Source organism: Oryctolagus cuniculus, chromosome 7 (genome assembly GCF_964237555.1).
Source record: "Oryctolagus cuniculus chromosome 7, mOryCun1.1, whole genome shotgun sequence".
NCBI lineage: Eukaryota > Metazoa > Chordata > Mammalia > Lagomorpha > Leporidae > Oryctolagus > Oryctolagus cuniculus.
The window spans coordinates 45,859,509-45,877,839 of NC_091438.1; the positions used below are offsets into that span (position 1 = coordinate 45,859,509).

The window sequence follows — 18,331 nt, forward strand, 5'->3', positions numbered from 1 at the left end:
GAGTTAATCTTCTGTGTATAAAGTTAATTGAAAATAGATTTTAGTGAAAAATAATAATGGGAATAGAAGAGAAAGGAGGAGGAAGGGTGGGAGAGCAGGTGAGAGGGCAGGTATGGTGGGAAGAATCACGATGTTCCTAAAGTTGTATTTATGAAATGCATGACGCTTACATACCTTAAATAAAAGGTTTCTTGGGGAAAAAATAAAAAAAAAAATTTAAAAGGAACCATAAAGCAGGAAGGTGTTGAAACCAAGGATAAGAAATCAAGTGTGAATTTTAGAGTCTGCCCTCAGACCCAGGCAAGATGGATAGGCGTGTCCATGTGTATTTGAATAAACACACACAAATGCATACACGCACAAACTTAACAGTCTCCTACAAAATACTAAAAGGAAGTCAAATAATAGACTTTGTGGAGGAATTCAGAGTCTCAGGTTGGACTTGAAGAATGGATTTGATGCAGGTAGAGAATAGGAAGAGGAAAAAAGGGACTGAGTAGGGATAGGGATTGAGAATGAGAACTCACAGGCTAATATTCTTCCATTATCAAATTTTAGATTTAAAATAACTAAGAAAATGAGATTGTACACTAAATACCCCAAATGGTTTAATGACTGGTCGATACTCACTTGAACCTGGAAAGAAATTAGTGCACTTTTTCTTGACCTTATCTAACACTCAGCAAACTTCTATTTTTGGATGGACATAGGCATTACTTAAAAATACATGAAATGCCTCTTTGGGGACTTTAGTCCTAACATTGGCCCAGTATATTCATCTTGTTTGAATCAGATAGTACAATGAATAATTCTGGTGGTAATGACTGAACCTCTATTTATAGAATACTGACACTTCTTGAACATGAAATGTTCCTGTTTCTATGTAAATGCAACTCTGCATTTGGGTGCAGTGGCTTCTGTTCATTTTAATTGCTGTCTTATTTAAATCCAAAGATTATATCAACAATTTTCATCCTACGTTACCCTCACACTCAAAACTGCCGTATATCCTCTGTAGGTCTGTGCTGTTGCTCAAAGAATAGTTTCTTTCTTTTATATATCTCACCCAACATGTTTATTTTGTACTTACTGGATTTTAAGATTATAAATATCTTATAATCAAATAAACTTGGTATATCAAACTAAAATAAAGTGGGCTAAATAAAAGAATTTAAAAATATAAAAAATAAAAAAGAACATACATACATAAATAAACAAATAATAAAACGAGGCTCTGAACCAAGTCAATAGAAGCAGCATTTCTGAATAGTGAGGTCAGTAGAATTTGGTCACTGATTGAATCTGGAGGGTAACTAAGAAGAAAGAATCCAGAATTATTTCCAGGATTCTATCCTGGGCAAGTGAATGGAATATGAGGTAAAGAATAAAATTATAAGAGGAAAAATTATAAGATCAATTTTGAACATCATAAGTTTGAGAAATGCTCAGGTAGGCAGACCTATGATATAAATATATACATAAATTTATATCTATAGTAATTGATACAAATATTTTTAAAAGACTGAATGTGTGTGTATACCACAATTCCTTTTAAAATTTTATGGGGCCAGTGCTGTGGCATAGCAGGTAAAGCCACTGCCTGAAGCGCCAGCATCCCATATGGGTGCCGGTTCGAGTCCTGACTATTCCACTTCCAATCCGGCTCTCTGCTATGGCCTGGGAAAGCAGTAGAAGATGGTCCAAGTCCCTGGGCCTCTGCACCTATGTGGGAGACCCAGAAAAAGCCCCTGACTCCTGGCTTCGGATCGGTGCAGCTCTGGCCATTGTGGCCATTTGGGGAGTGAACCAGTGGATGAAAGACCTCTAGCTTACTCTCTCTTTGCCTCTGCCTCTCTGTAACTCTTTCAAATAATAAAAAGTAAGTAAATTAATTTTTAAAATCTCATTGTTTATATTTAAGAGGTATGACATAGTGTTTTGATATATTTAGTGAAACACAAGATCTAAGGAGCATAAGGACAGAACTCAGTGAGATACTACTGCAATCTTGAATATTGTCAGCTTAAAGTCAGTACTTTAAGGGGGCCGGTGCTGTGGTGCAGTGGGTTAACGCCTTGGCGTTAGGCGCCGGCATCCCATGTGGGTGCCAGTTCGAGACCCTGCTGCTCCACTTCCAATCCAGCTCTCTGCTATGGCCTGGGAAAGCGGTAGAAGATGGCCCAGGTCCTGGGCCCCTAAACCCGAGTGGGAGAGCCAGAGGAAATTCTTGGCTCCTAGCTTCAGATCGGCACAGTTCTGGCCGTTGTGGCAATTGAGGAGTGAACCATCAGATAGAGGACCTATCTCTCTCTCTGCCTCTCCTCTGTGTGACTCTGACTTTCAAATAAATAAATCTTTAAAAAAAATCAGTACTTTTTTTTTTTTAATTTTTTTTAATCTTTTATTTAATGAATATAAATTTCCAAAGTACGACTCATGTGTTACAATGGCTTCCCCCCCATACCGTCCCTCCCACCCACAACCCTCCCCTTTCCCACTCCCTCTCCCCTTCCATTCACATCAAGATTCATTTTCGATTATCTTAATATACAGAAGATCAGCTTAGTATACCTTAAGTAAGTATTTCAACAGTTTGCTCCCACACAGAAACATAAAGTAAAAAATAATAGATGATTTTTTTTTAAATGATGATGAAATCAGATCAGACCTATTGTCATGTTTAATCCCAGTGAGAGTCAAGTTGGAAAAATCAGTACTTTAATATTCATCCAAGGCTAGAAATGTTCAACTATATTGGTAGCAATTATAACTTGATCTATTAAAAGTACTAAATAATGATTTTTCCACCATGAGAAATAAAGAGAATAAATATTTACTGACTTTTCCCTATGTATCACTTTCCTCAAAATATGACAATGCAAAAATTATCATCCTCCTTTATTTTTAAAGATTTATTTTATTTATTTGAAAGGCAGTATTATGGGTGGCAGGGGAAGAGAGAAAGAGAATCTTTCATCCAATAGTTTACTGCCCAAATGGCTGCAACAGTCAGGGATGGGCCAGGTCACACCCCGGAGCCAGGAGCTTCTTTTGGGTCTCCCACATGTGTGCAAGGGCCCAAGAACCTAAATCATCTTTTGATACTTTCCCAGGTGCATTAGCAGGGAGCTGGGTCAGAGTGGAACAGCTCAGACTCAAACTGACACCTATATGGAATGCCAGCATCACAGGCGGCAGCTTAACCCACTATGCCACAGTGCCAGCCCCTATTCTTCTTTTAATAATAAAACTGATGAGCAGAAATGTCGACAATGTTACCTAAATGGATAAACTGAGAGATAAAGCTGAAATTTAACTCGGATGGTCTGCCTTCAAAGCTCATGTCCTTTCAACTACAATATATTGCCTTGCTTGGTTTCTGACGCAGAGTAGATTCAGTTGAAACAACTCTTTTCCTGACTTCCTCTAGAAATAAGTTCACAGTTCCACTTTACCAAAAACATAGAAGGTAAAATCTTCTTCATACTCACTCAAGAATAGCCCTGTCATAAGTTCATTGAGTAAGGAAGAAATACACAATAGTGTAAGAAAAAGATATTAAGGTACAGTGGTATGAATGTCTAACCATGTTTAGTAGTAAGGAAGAAATGGTTCAGATAAAGCTCAATTGAGGAGATTTATGCACTGAATCTTTACAAATAGCTGGGAGTATACCAGGTTGACTTTGGAAAGAGAGTTCAAGTATTCCAAGAGGATTAAATATCTCATGCAAAATCCCAAAGGTTGGCTCAAGAAACTGATAGTTCAAACATAGCCAAGACATAAGATGAATATGAGGGAAATGCCACAAAATGATTCTGGAAACATAGGAACTAGATCAAAAGGGGCCTTATAAGTCACACTAAGGTGTTTGGTCTCTGTTGTCTGATAAAGGGAAACAATAAAGGGTTTTAAGCAGAAAAGCCACGTGATTACATTTATATTTTTAAAAGAACATTTTGTTTGCAAGACAGGAAGGGGTTGATATCTGTGGCAAGACTAGCTATGAGATCACTACTATCTATGCAAAATTATGTGAGAAAGTAACAATAGAGCAACACTGAATGCCAAAGATAGGACTGAGATAAACTGGATATGATTTGGGGATAGATTGAATGTGGTGATTACACAAGAAGGATGAGTCTTAGGTGATCTGTCAGGTTTCTGGCTTGGATTTCTAAGTACACAGAACACATCTGAGATGGGAAAAGACTACAGTAGTTCTCCTTTATCTACAGTTCCATTTTCTGCAGTTTCAGTTACCTATGCTCAACCACAGTACAAAAACACTACATGGAAAATTCTAGAAATAAGCAATTCAAAGTTTTAAATTGTACACTGTTCTGAATAGTGTGATGAAGTCTCACACGATCCTACACAGGACATGAATGTCCACGCTGTATACACCACAGCTCATTAATCATTGAGTAGCCTTTTCAGTTATCACTTCTCAGTTACCAGATCATGATGGTGGGATCACAGTGCTTATGTTCAATTAACTGTTATTTTACTTAATAGTGGCCCCAAAGCCCAAGAGTAGCAATGCTAGCAATTCAGTTATGCCAAACAGAAGCTACAAAGTGCTCCCTTTAAGTGAAAAGTGAAAGTGTAATCATATATTCTGGAAAACCACATTCATATAACTTTTATTAAAATACACTATTATAATTATTCTATTTTATTATTGTTTATATCTTATTGTGCCTAATTTATAAGTTAAACTTTATCTCAGGTATATATGTAAAGGAAAAAAAATAACATATATATAGGGTTTGGTACTATCCAAGGTTTCAGGTATCCACCAGGGAATGTATCTCCTCTGGGTAAGAAGGGATTACTGTACCTTAATAGATTAATTTACTTTACTAGAACTTTCTATCAGTTTTAAGTTGAATCAGCTGTTGCACACATATCCTAACCCACAGTTCATAAACTAGTCCACTTGAAGGCCAAATCTAACCTACAGATGTTTATTATTTGAGTTGTATTTTGTTATCTTAAGTGTTGTGAATCAATTTAATTGGATGACTCCACATAAAAACATGGAGAGCTGACTTCATGCTGTAAAACAGACTATTTTCAGTAGACTACTATTTTCCAGCTGAAGACAAAGAGCATCACTTAAGAAGTAAGACTGCCACCTATTGGTTATAGATATATAGCACTGGTTTTTCAGAATCTATTATCTCCCCTCCACTAAAAGCTGCCTCATTTGTTCAGATCATCAACCTGACAGGCCCCTTCAGGTAAATGGATATGTGACCTTTCATGTAATATCTGAAGCACACTGAAACTCCTCTCATCACTACCAACCCACATTTCACTCCACAGTCAGAGAAACTTGAAGTCAATCGAGGGGGAACTAGAGCAATAATTACATAATGAATAGCAATAGGAATTGGAATAGGCAGTGGGCCTTTCAACAACAATATGAAAATGCTTAAATTTCTCTTATTATTTGGACTCTTATGTTTCCTTTTGCTCTGAGATAGTGTGTGGCATAAAATACTAAGAGGGTATCAGAGTGGGATCAGGAGAAAATCTAAAACAAGCTGCTAGGACTAACAATTCTTCCAGATCATCAACTAAAGGGCTACAACAGGTTTATTAAATTCTCAATTGGTTCACAAAGCTCATCCAAGTAAGAAAACATACAGAGATCTGAGGCTGAACTCTGAGGAGTATGCAATTCTCTGGTAGCTCCCTTCAATATCTGTCTTTCTAGAATAAAATTCCTAAAGTGCCAGCTGTGTGAGAATTGAACACATGTTAAATTATCTTTATGAAGAATTCTTGAAGGCAATCAGAGTTAGAAAGGAACTGTGCACAAGAGGTCTTCAAAAAGTTCATGGAAATGTGGACTATGAGAAAACAATTCATGGATTTCAAAAATTTGTCACACCAATATAAACTTACCTTTTAATTCCATTTTCCCACAGATTTTTTAAAGTACCCTTCTATAAGTCCTAGTAGCTGACCCTAAAGAAGTGGGATATTCATGAACTACCTGAGAAATCCAGCAAACCAAATTCAACAGCATACCAAAAGGAAAAATCTGGGAGGCCGGCACTATTGCATAGTGGGCTAAGCCTCCCACTGTGGTGCCAGTATCCCATATGGGCACCAGTTCATATCGTGGCTACTCTTCTTCATACCTGGCTCTTTTTATAGCCTAGGAAAGCAGTGGATAATGGTACAAGTGCTTGGGTCCCTATACCCACTTGGGAGACCTGGGGGAGGCTGCTGGCTCTTGGCTTCGGATCAGCCTAGCTGGAGCTGTTGCAGCCATTTGGGGAGTGAACCAGCAGATGGAAGACCTTTCTCTCTGTCTCTCTGTAAGTCTACCTCTCAAATAAATAAATATTAAAAAAAAAAAAGGAAGAATCTGATAGGATTTATCCCTGCAATTGAGAATGGTTTACCATATGCAAATCAATGTGATACAGAATGAAACATTAAAACCACATGATCCATGATCAGGGCCAGTGCTGTGGCACAGCAGGTAAAGCCGCTGCCTGCAGTGCTGGCATCCTATATGGGTGCTGGTTCGAGTCCTGGCTGCTCCACTTCTGATCCAATTCTCTGCTATGGCCTGGGAAAGCAGTAGAGGATGGCCCAGGTCCTTGGGTCTCTGCACCCACATGGGAGACCCCAAAGGGGCTCCAAGCTCCTGGCTTTGGATTGGCCCAGCCATGGTCATGTTGGTCAACTGGGGAATGAACCCGTGGATAGAAGACCTCTCTCTTTCTCTCTCTCTCTGTAACTCTGTCTTTCAAATAAATAAATAAATAAATCTTTCAAAAAAAAGATGGGGAGTAGGGAGGCCAAAAAAACCAACCAAAAAAAAAAAAAAAACATGATCATCACAATAGAAGCAGAAAAAGCATTTGACAAAATTGAACATTCATGCATAATAAAAATAAAAACATCTACAGAAAAAGGGTATAGGAGGGACTTATCAACATAATGAAGACAATATAGAAAAAGCTCACAGCCAACATAATCATCACCAGGGGGGAAACTGAAAACGTTTCCTCAAGTATTTGGAAAAAAGCAAGGATGCCTACTCTCTAAGCATCACAGTATGAGAAGTCTCAACAAAAGCAACTAGATAAGAAAAGGAAATTTAAAACTACCCAATTATTAAAGCAAGAGATAAAATTGCCTCTGTTTTCATATAACATGATCTTACATATAGAAAACCCCAACTCAACAACAACAATAACAAAAAGCTGTCAGAACAAATAAACACATTCAATAAAGTTCTAGGATACAAAATCAACATATAAAAATCAGCGGCAGGGTTGTTGGTGTTGTGGCTTAGCAGGCAAAGTCCGCCTGAGATATCAGTATCCTGTATGGGTGCTAGTTGTGAGTCTGGCTGCTCCACTTCTGATCCAGCTTTCTTCTAATGGTCTGAGAAAAGCAGCAAAACATGGCCAAGCATTTGGGCCCCTGCCACCCACGTGGGAGACCTGGATGAAGTTTTTGGCACCTGGCTTCAGCCTAGCTCAGCCCTAGTGGTTGCAGCCATTTGAGGAGTGAATCAGCGGATTGAAGATCTTTTTATGTAGCTCCCTCTTTCTCTGTAACTCTGACCTTCAAATAAATAAATGTTTTTTAAAAATTCAGAGGCATGTTTATACACAATGAGCTATCTAAAAATGAAATTAAGAAAACAATTCAATTTATAATAGTAACAAAAAGAACAAAATGCTTAAGAATAAACTTAATCCAAGAGGTGAAAGACTTGTACACTGAAATTATAATGTATTTATGAAGAAAATTAAAAATGATACAGATAAATGGGAAGATACCCCATGTTCATGGGTTGGCAAAATTAACATTATTAAAATGAGACCTACAGATTCAATGTACTACCTATCAAAGTTCCAAGGGCATCCTTTAAAAATAGAAGAAAAAAATCTTAAAATTCATATAGAACCACAAAAGGCCCAGAAGAGCCAAGGTAGTCATGAAAAAAAACAAAGCTGGTAGCTATGTCAGGTCCCTGTTAGAATGAGAAAAGAGGAAATCCTTTGAAGATTGGAAAAGATTGAGGCTGGCGCTGTACCACAGTGAGTTAAAGCTACCACCTGCAGTACCAGCTACCAGTGTGAGTCCCAGCTACTCCAATTCTTATCCAGCTCCCTGCTAATGTGCCAGGGAAACTGCAGAAAACAGCCCAGGTACCGGGGCCCCTGCACCAACATGGGAGACTCGGAAGAAGCTCCTGGCTCCTGGCTTCATATCAGTCCAGCTCTAGCCATTGTGGCCATCTGAGGAGTGAACCAGCAGATGGAAGACCTCTGTGTGTGTGTGTGTGTGTCTTCCAAATAAATAAATAAATAAATCTTAAAAAAAAAAAAAAAAGAGTGAAAAAGATGCTTGCTTCTGCCCAAAAGCTGCCTTTAGCAAGACAAAATAGCAATCCCACTCCTCCGAGGAGTTTCTAGTTTTATCATGAGAATAGCAAGAAAATCATGATGGCCTTTTTTGTTTCACCATGAGCAGGCTAGCTAGGATTCTGATTCTGGCCCTCTGATGAGTTTTGTCCAGAGTCTCTAGCTAATTGTTAGCTGCTATTCTGTTTTTCCCCAGAACTGTGCTTAAAAGACTGTACTTGCAACCAGTTTCTTGGCCTTGCTCTCTTGGAATCCCCTCCTGAGGCTGCAGCAGAAGGTTTCTGACTTAAATCTTGCTTTCTCACTGTCCTGTCTGCTTGGAAACTCTTCTTCTACATGAGACAAAAACAGAGGTCACTTTCTTTGTCACCATTTCCCCATAACAGCATCACACTTATGATTGTAAAATATATTACAAAACTATTGTAATCAAAATAGCATGATATTGGTACAAGAACACACATACAGATAAACAGAATACAACTGAGAGCCCAGAAATAAACCCATGCAGTTGCCCAATGATTTTCAACAACAGTGCCAAAAACACACCATGAAGAAAAGGCAGTCTCTTCAATAAATCACGATGAGGAAACTGAATATCTATATGTATAAAAAAAGAAATTGGACTCTCAGTTCACACTATTAAAAAATCAACTAAAAATGGATAAGACTTAAACATAAGACCTGAACTAAAACTACTAGAAGAAAACACTTGGAAAAAGCTCTTTATCATTGCGCTGTACAATGATTTCCCTTTTCAGAGGCTGGGTGGTTTGGATACAACACCAAAATCAAGGGTACAAAAGGCAAAAACAGGAAAGCAGGATTGTATCAAACTAAAATTTTTCTGTATAGCAAAGAAAACAATCAACATAGGGAAGAATGGAGGGAAAATTTGTAAACCATACATCTGATAAGGGGTCAACATCCAAAATATAATACACACACATACACACAGAATTCAAACAATGAAATAGCAAAAATACCAAATAACACAATTTTAAAATGAGGTAAGTTCATTAGATATTTCTTAAAAGAAAAAAATAGCCAACAGGTATATGAAAATATGCTCTACATCAGTAATTATCAGGGAACTGCCAACCAAAATCACAATGAGTATCTCGCAGCTGTTAGAATGAAAAACCATTATCAAAAAAGATAAGAATGTGGAGAAAGAGATTCTTAGATACTGTTGGTGCAAATGTAAGTTGGTACAGTCATTTTGGAAAACATATGGAAGTTCCCCAAAAAAATTAAAAATAGAACTACCCTTCTGACCCAGCAATCCCACTTCTGGGCATATACAAAAGAAAAATAAAATCTGTTACTAGAAGAGTTATTTGTATCTGATGTTTATGGTGATTATTATCCATAATAGCTAAGACATGGAAACAAACTTCAATAGATGAATGTCCCTGATTAGACAAATGGATATAGAGAAGCAATAGATAGATACATAATGGAATACTATTCACTCCTAAAAAGAAAGAAATCCTGCCATTTGTGACAAAAATGGATAAACTTAAAGAATCTTGATGTGAATGGAATGGGAGAGGGAGTGGGAGATGGGAGGGTTGCGGGTGGGAGGGAGTTGAGGGGGAGAGCCACTGTAATCCATAAGCTGTACTTTGGAAATTTATATTTGTTAAATAAAAGTTAAAAAAGACATTATAAGTGAAATAAATTGCACACAGACAAATGCTGCATGATCTCACTCATGTCAAAGTGTGGGATCTAAAATAATTGAATCCATAGAAGCACAGAACAGGATGATAATTGCTAGAGGTTGGTAGAAATGCTAAGATGCTGACCAGAAGGTACAAAGTTTTAGTAATGCAGATGAGTAAATTCTAGAACTGTAATGTATAACATGGTGATTATATTTAATAATAAAATTGTATTATGTACTTGAAATTTGCTGAGGGTATATCTTAAGTGTTCTCATCGCAAGAAGAAAAGTCTTCACTATATAAGTACATGTTAACAATCTTGATTATGATCATTTCACAATGTATCAAAACATTAAGCTGTATACCTTAAATTATATACAATTTCTATTTGACAATTATAACCCCAAATAAAGCTGAAAAACATAAATTCTCCCTATAAAAATACTGGGCCTGGTGACTTCAGCAGAATGAAAAGGAGATGAACCTAGCTCCATGCTTTTCTCATAAACAAGTACATATTTTATTTATATAAACTGCTACTATTGGGGCTGGTGCTATGGCATAGTGGGCTAAGACTCCAACTGCAGTGCTGGCATCCCATAAGAGCTCCAGATCATGTCCCAGCTGCTCCTCTTCCAATATAGCTCTCTGCTGTGGCCTGGGAAAGCAGTAGAAGATGGCCCAAGTCCTTGGGCCCCTGCACCTGCGTGGGAGACCCAGACGAAGCTCTTGGCTCCTGGCTTCGGATCAGCACAGCTCCAGCCGTTGCAGCCAATTGGGGAATGAACCATCGGATGGAAGACCTTTCGCTCTATCTCTCCCTCTCTGTGTCTGTAACTCTATCTCTCAAATAAATAAATACATCTTTAAAAAAATGATAACGATGGGGCTGGTGCCACGGCTCACTAGGCTAATCCTCCACCTGCGGGGCGCTGGTTCTGTCCCCGTTGCTCCTCTTCCAGCCCAGCTCTCTGCTGTAGCCCGGGAAGGCAGTGGAGGATGGCCCAAGTGCTTGGGCCCTGCACCCACATGGGAAACCAGAAGAAAGCACCTGGCTCCTGGTTTCGGATCAGCACAGCACACCGGCCATAGCAGCCATTTGGGGGTGAACCAATGGATGGAAGACCTTTCTCTCTCTCTCTCTCTTTCACTGTCTAGCTCTGCCTGTAAATAATAATAATAATAATGATGATGATGATGATGATGATTAAAAAATCTACTATTTCCAAAAAGCAGCTAGCTCTTTCCAAAATGTAACTTTATTCTTTGGTGTTAGACATTTTATTCACCTGAGCTTCTTTCATGAAAATAGTGTGGGGGGGAAACAGCAAGAGAAAAATGTGAGGTAAAACTAATATTGACCAATTGATCATTTCCTAAGCCGAGATCTATTTCAATTGAAATCCAGCCAAAAGTCGTGCTTCATCTCTGAGCGAATATTTTATACTTTTTCAAGTACTATGAATTAATTTTATAAAGCCTGGAGTTCTCCAAGGAGTTAAAACCACAGGATTCAATTTATAATTCTGGAATCCAAAACTACTGCTCCAAAACCTTGTGGTAAATTCCACAACAGTGTTTTATGTTATAATGATTGCCTACTATACGCCAAGCAGTCTCCTGAGAATTTTACATGGATTAGCTCATTTAATCCTTATAATAACCTTGAGGAAGGTATTATTATTGTGCATATATTAGAAACAATAAAATTAAAGAATAAGAAGATAATTGACTTGCCCAAGGAGGCAAACATGGGACCAGATGTTAATCCAAGGCAGTAAAATTCCAAGCTTCTGTTCCCATCCACTATACAACTGCATCCCTACTTAACAGTGGGATATGGAAGAGACTCTGCTCAGAAATACAGACTCCCGACCTCCACTGCCGGGCCTCCAGGACTCAGAAACTCTTAAAATTATTCAAATGATCTCTGGGACCATGAGTTTATCTGATTAGATTGCAAGAATGTTAATATAAATAAACAATCAATCGTTAGTACTATGACTTAGTGCTTCTCTGCCGTGGCCTCACACTTTCTACATTTTAATTTGGAAACCTACTAAAGAGGCTGCTTGCCAATGATCAATTGAACACTCATTGTTATAATAAAATTCTATACCCCACTGAGATTAAAAGCACAGCAAACTAGGAAGAGAAGAGATATGCATACATATACTAAGCTAAACACATGTACAAGAAAGTACACAACAGTGCTATTTATAACAATGAAAAATTGGTAAGTAAACAAATAGCCATCTGCAGTAAAAGGAATATATAATTTTAGCACATTCATATAATGTAGTAAAACAGAACAGTGAGAATGAATGACTGATAACTGCATGCAAAGGCAAGTGTTAAATGAAAAAAATAAAAATAAAAAACCAAACATATGATTCCTTTTATACAAAATTATATTTTTTAAGATTTTATTTATTTATTTGAAAGGTAGAGTTACAGACAGTGAGATAGAGAGACAGAGAGAAAGGTCTTCCTTCCATTGGTTCACTCCTCAAATGGCTGCAACAGCTGGAGCTCTGCCAATCCAAACCCTGGAGCCAGGTGATTCTTTCTGGTCTCCCATGCAGGTGCAGGGCCCAAGTACTTGGGCCATCTTCCACTGCTAGCTCAGGCCATAGCAGAAAGCTGGATTGGAAGAGGAGCAGCCAAGACTAGAACTGGTGCCCATATGGGATGCTGGCACCGCAAGCGCAGGATTAACCTGCTCCATGGCGCCAGCCCCTATACAAAATTATGTAAACAGGTAAAACTAATCGATAGTGTTAGAAGTCAGGATAATGATTTCTCTTTTAAAAAAAAAAAAGATTTTATTTGTTTATTTAAGAGGCAGAGCCACAGTGAGAGGGAGAGACAGAGAGAAAGGTCCTCCATCCAATGGTTCACTCCCCACATAGTTGCAACAGCTGGAGCTCCGCCGATCCAAAGCCAGGAGCCAGGTGCTTCTTCCTGGTCTCCCATGTGGGTTCAGGGGCCCAAGGACCTGGGCCATCCTCCACTGGTATCCCAGGCCATAGCAGAGAGCTGGATCGGAAGAGGAGCAGCCAGGACTAGAACAGGCGTCCAAATGGGATGCTAACGCTGCAGGCGGAGGATTAACCTACTGTGCCACAGAGCGGGCCCCAATGATTACTCTTTCAGGGGCTTCTGGGAGTAGCTGGGTGTGGGGCCCCATGGGCTGGCCAGCCATGGGGTCCCCATGTCAGGGTTTGGTCTGATAGCTGTCGTTGTGTCTTTATTGCAAGGCGGATGTTGCTAGTTTCGGTTAGGGCAATGCTTTCCAGCGGTCGGGACTTACCAGAGAAGTTGAGCCTGTCTCGTAAACAACAAGATGGCGCCGAGGACTGTGCGGTGAGCCTGCCTGCTGCGTGACACTTCATCTGATTGGCCCGAGGATGCGTGCACACCACGTGAACAAGCAGCGGATTGGAGTGTTCCGTGCATGGACTACAGCCCGCTTGCGATTGGTTGAATTTCGTATATAAGCTGTGTGCCTAGGAAGGAGGGGGCTTTTTTTCTCTCTCCTCTCTTCCTCCTTTCATGCTTTCTCGGTCGCTGTTATTTTCTCAATAAAAGTCTACTGAAGACCGATAAGCTGCGAGCAATGTCGTTCCTTTGCGGGCAAGGGAACAGCAGCTGGGTACTTATTACATGAATGATTTAGTTTGAAAAAAATCATCAATTCATACCTGTACGATCTGTGTACTTTCATAAATATATTACACTTCAATCAAAAATCATACACACACACACACACACACACACACACACAAAACCAGAACATCAGGATTCAGAAACTAGGTCAAAAGTAGAGTAACCCAAGCATCTTTCCTACTCTCCCTATCCTACTGTGCATCCTCTCCAAAGGCCAACTTGTCATATGCCTCCCCATGCTTCCCTCTCCTATACAACCTCTAGCCATTTGAAGACTTCTTAATGATTATTTTCTAATTCTCTCTTCAGTACCACACATCAATATTAGAATTCAGTGTCCTAAATGCTCAAGACTTCTAGATGCCATAAAGTTTAGGGCATGATATAAAAAAGGTTAACATAGCAAGATGATGAAATAGTCTCAGGACTGAAGGGGAACAGTAAGCATAGTGGAAAGGGACTGGACTTGGGAACTCTGAGATTTGACAGCCTTGTTAGAGAAGGAAGAGAGAATAGCCAGAGACAGTGCCCAGAAACAAAAAATACTAGCACTTACGTTGCAGAGAAAGCTCCATGTCAAGGACTCAAACTGGGGCTATAAGAGACAATGGGCCACAAATACACAATACTCTCTGCTGAGAAGTTCCTATAAATAAACCTTCAAACTCCACCAAATTCGTAACTGTCTCTCAAATGAAGTCATACTAGATATTTACAATGTAACTTTAGATAGCAAATCATATTTAATTTGAGGGAGGAAAACACAGTACACCTAAGTCATTCAGGGACAAGAAGAGAAAGGGATAAATACAAATTTTTTTGTTTTTAACCAATTTGGTAGCATGATCTTCCTCCACTCCTATGTTCCTGGCTCTTTTGCTATTTTCTAGTAAAGTTCTCATTCATAGGATCTGCAATCACAGAGGCAATCGAAATGCAAAAGACAATATTTGAAGAAACTCTACCCAGATCACATTGAACCTATAGGACCTTCATCATTCTTCAAGAGGTCTCCAGGAAATATCCTCATAGAGGAAAAATCCTTGAAAAAGAAAAAAAAATTTACATTCTCAGATCCTCTTCTACTACAAACACATGCACATCCAGAATTTCACCCCAATTAAGACAGCCAATATCAGGATAACAATTAAAATCTGACAATTATATAATAATAATATCTATGAGTTTTAATATAATTAAGATGTTAGGCAATGTGCCAGAAAAGTGATGTAATCAGTTTATTTAATATTTCAACAGCCCTTTGAAATAGGCATTATTATCCTCATTTTAGGGATGAGGAAACAGATTCAGAGAGGCTCGGTAACTTGTCTGAGGTCACACATGAGTAGATGGAAGAGCCAGGAGGCAAATCAAGTGAGTCAGACTCCAAAGCCTTTGGAGCTGACATTGTTCCAACATGGCTTATGGCCTGGTCTACTCAAGAAGAGCACCAATATAATGACAATCATGTTATTAAGTCAACTCCGTCATATAAACTTACCTTAAAAGGTTTTGCTTTCATAATTGCAAAAAATAAAAATATTAGTTGAAGTACATCCACACAATAAACAAATTATGTATAATTCAGGGATAGTTATTTTGAGTGATGAAAGCACACATTGTGTGAGTACTAATGGGACCCAACAAAAAGGTAAGGAAGTGGAAGAGGAGTTGGATCCCAGGGCACATGGATGACAAGTTTTGAAACTATGGGGGAAGAGTTAAGACTACCCTATATACCCTTTAAAGAGTACGCCGGGAGAGAAGAGGATTCACTCTGAAGCAGTCAAGATGCAGAGTCTGTTACACCTAACTTGACTGCTATGCTTACCACTCCTGGAGATGCTACTAAAAATGTCTAATGCAGCTTTGAGAGATTTTGACACAAACTGGGAAATTCTAAAATAGAGATGAATCCAAGTCAGTGCTGAAAGACACTGATAACAGCATTAAAATGCTGATGGAGAAACTGAGCCAGCATTCAACCACCAGAAGATCAGCACTGACTGAAGAATCAATGGCTTCAACACAAAAGTACATCACAGCTGACATATGGCCAAACTTAAAGGACTTCTGGAACTGTACCCCAGTGATTATTCTGCAATATAAAATAATATTACAGTTATTATATCCTACCTGTTGAATACCCTCCCCCAAGCTACCCAAAGGCTGAAAATTACAATTAATATGCTGCTGGTGATTCTATGTAACCAACTCTATAATCCTCTTCACTCCATGAATAAACCACTGGCCACTCAATTTATTCTGGGTCCTAAGACTAAACATCATCATACATCCCAGATGATTCACATCACAATCAATTCATACAATTGTAGATGGAAGAGCTAGGAGACAAAAAGAATGTTTCTGTAAACAGAATGTTTCTCACATCAACAGGGCCATAATTCTGATTACAAGCTCAATCTTCCTACTCCATCAATTCATCATTGTTTATTCCCAACTCTTCCATAAATATATGAGGCAACCAGCTCCCCTTCTAAAGTAAAAGCAGTGGTGCATCCAGCTGAACCATGGTTGGCTCATTTTAAGTCTCTCTCCCTCTCGCCCTTGCTCTCCCCCTACCTCTCTCCCTCCCCCTCTCCTTCCTTTTTAAGATTTTATTTATTTATTTGAGATGTAAAATTACAGAAAGAGAGAGAGAGACGGAGAGAAAGACCTTCCATCTGCTGGTTCACTCCCCAAATGGCCTCAATGGCTGGCGCTGAGTAGATCCAGAGCCAGGAGCCAGGAGCTTCTTCCAGGTCTCCCACATGGGTACATGGGCCCAAGCACTTGGGCCGTCTTCTACTGCTTTCCCAAGCCATAGCATGGATCTGTGTTATGGATGAAACAGTGGCAGCCATTGTCTCACACAGAAGAAGAATTTCCAAGAGGACAAGGCAAAGAGAAAAGCAAGACATATTTAAAAGCAAGATTTACTTAAGTCAGAGACCTCCAGCAACAGTGGCCTGGAGGGGGGCTCCAAGAGAAGGAAAACTCCCCAAATTTTATTTTTTCAATCTTATGTTTATACTGTTGGTATTTTATTTCCAAATTCAGATTTTAAGATTTATCACTATTAAAATTATTTCTGCTGAATTTTCCCATGATTTTATAATAGTCTATAAAATCTTACACATAACATATGCACATTGTCATTCATATTACTAACTAAAATGGTGATCTGAGGGGCCTGAATCATGGCGCATCAGATTAACCTGCAAATTTGCGATGCTGTTATCTCATAATAGAGTGCTAGTTTGAGCCCCAGCTACTCTGCTTCCAATCCAACTTCCTGCTGATGCGCTGGGAAAGTAGCAGAAGATGGCTGAGTACTTGGACCTCTGCCACCCATGTGGGTAACCAGGGTAGAGTTCCTGGTCCTGGCTTTAGCCTGACCCAGCCCTGAATGTTGCTGCCATTTGGGAAGTGAACCAGTGGGTAGAAGAACTCTCTCTTCCTCTCCTTATCTCCCTCTCTTTTTCTGTCACTCTACCTTTTAAATAAAAAAAAATAGATCTTTTTTTTAAAAAAAATGGTGATTTGACATATCAAGGAAATAACCTCTTAGCATGACAGCTAACTTCCCTGCAAATTGTTAGAACCCAACAAACAAAATCAACAAGATTTGGAAGCCTGTCCTCTGCAAGGGCAGAACCCTGGATATCAGTCCACAGAGGTCCATTACCCAGCAGGGTGGCTGTGGGTATTAACTGGCAAAAGCCTTTGAATGGAAAAGATAAATAGGGAGAGGTAAAATGCAAAAGAATCTGATGATGACAAGGAGGTAAAAACATGGATTTATGCCAATCCTTTTTTATCAGGTGCAAGAGAGTACTTGAGGGGCTGGCGATGTGGCACAGTGGGTTAAAGCCACAGCCTGCAGCACCAGCATCCCATATGGGCGCTGATTCTAGTCCTGGCTGCTGCTCCACTACCAATCCAGTTCTCTGCTATGGCCTAGGAAAGCAGTAGAAGATAGTCCAAGTCCTTGGGCCACTGCACCCAAATGGGAGACCCGGAAGAAGCTCCTGGCTCCTGGCTTCGCATCAGCTCAGCTCTGGCTATTGCAGTCATTTGGAGAATGAACCAGCAGATGGAAGATCTCTCTCTCTCTCTCTCTCTCTCTCTCTCTCTCTGGCTTTACCTCTCACTCTAACTCTGTCTTTCAAATAAAATAAATCTTTGAAAAAAAAAAAGAGAAAGAGAGCACTTGATACAGAACAGCATTTCCCCTACTAAGGTCCTTGACTAATAATAGATGTTCTTCAAAAGATAAGTTCCACTGTTACAAATATTTGGGATACTTTGGTTAAATCGTGAGTACTATAGAGTTTCTCAGAGTCAGAGCCTGTAGTGGGCTACTGTACATCATGGCTCCAAGTGGAAGACAAGCTGAGCCTTCCCTAATCGTCTAAAACCATGAAAAATTGTTTCTCATTAAGTATCTATTTATTCTGATTTTTTGAAAAAATAAACAAAATTGATACACCATTGACCCAACTAACCTAAAAAAAGAGAGAGAAGACCCAAATCAATAGAATCAAAGATGATAAAGGAAATTTAATAGACACCACAGAAATAAAA

At 39.2% G+C, this 18,331-nt stretch overlaps 1 protein-coding gene across 10 annotated transcripts in view; it reads right to left on the reverse strand.

The window, feature by feature from the left end:
* LOC103350055 (uncharacterized) overlaps positions 1–18,331 on the reverse strand; it is a 328,422-nt gene that overhangs the window by 205,230 nt on the left and 104,861 nt on the right. The gene's annotated exons all lie outside the window — the stretch shown is intronic.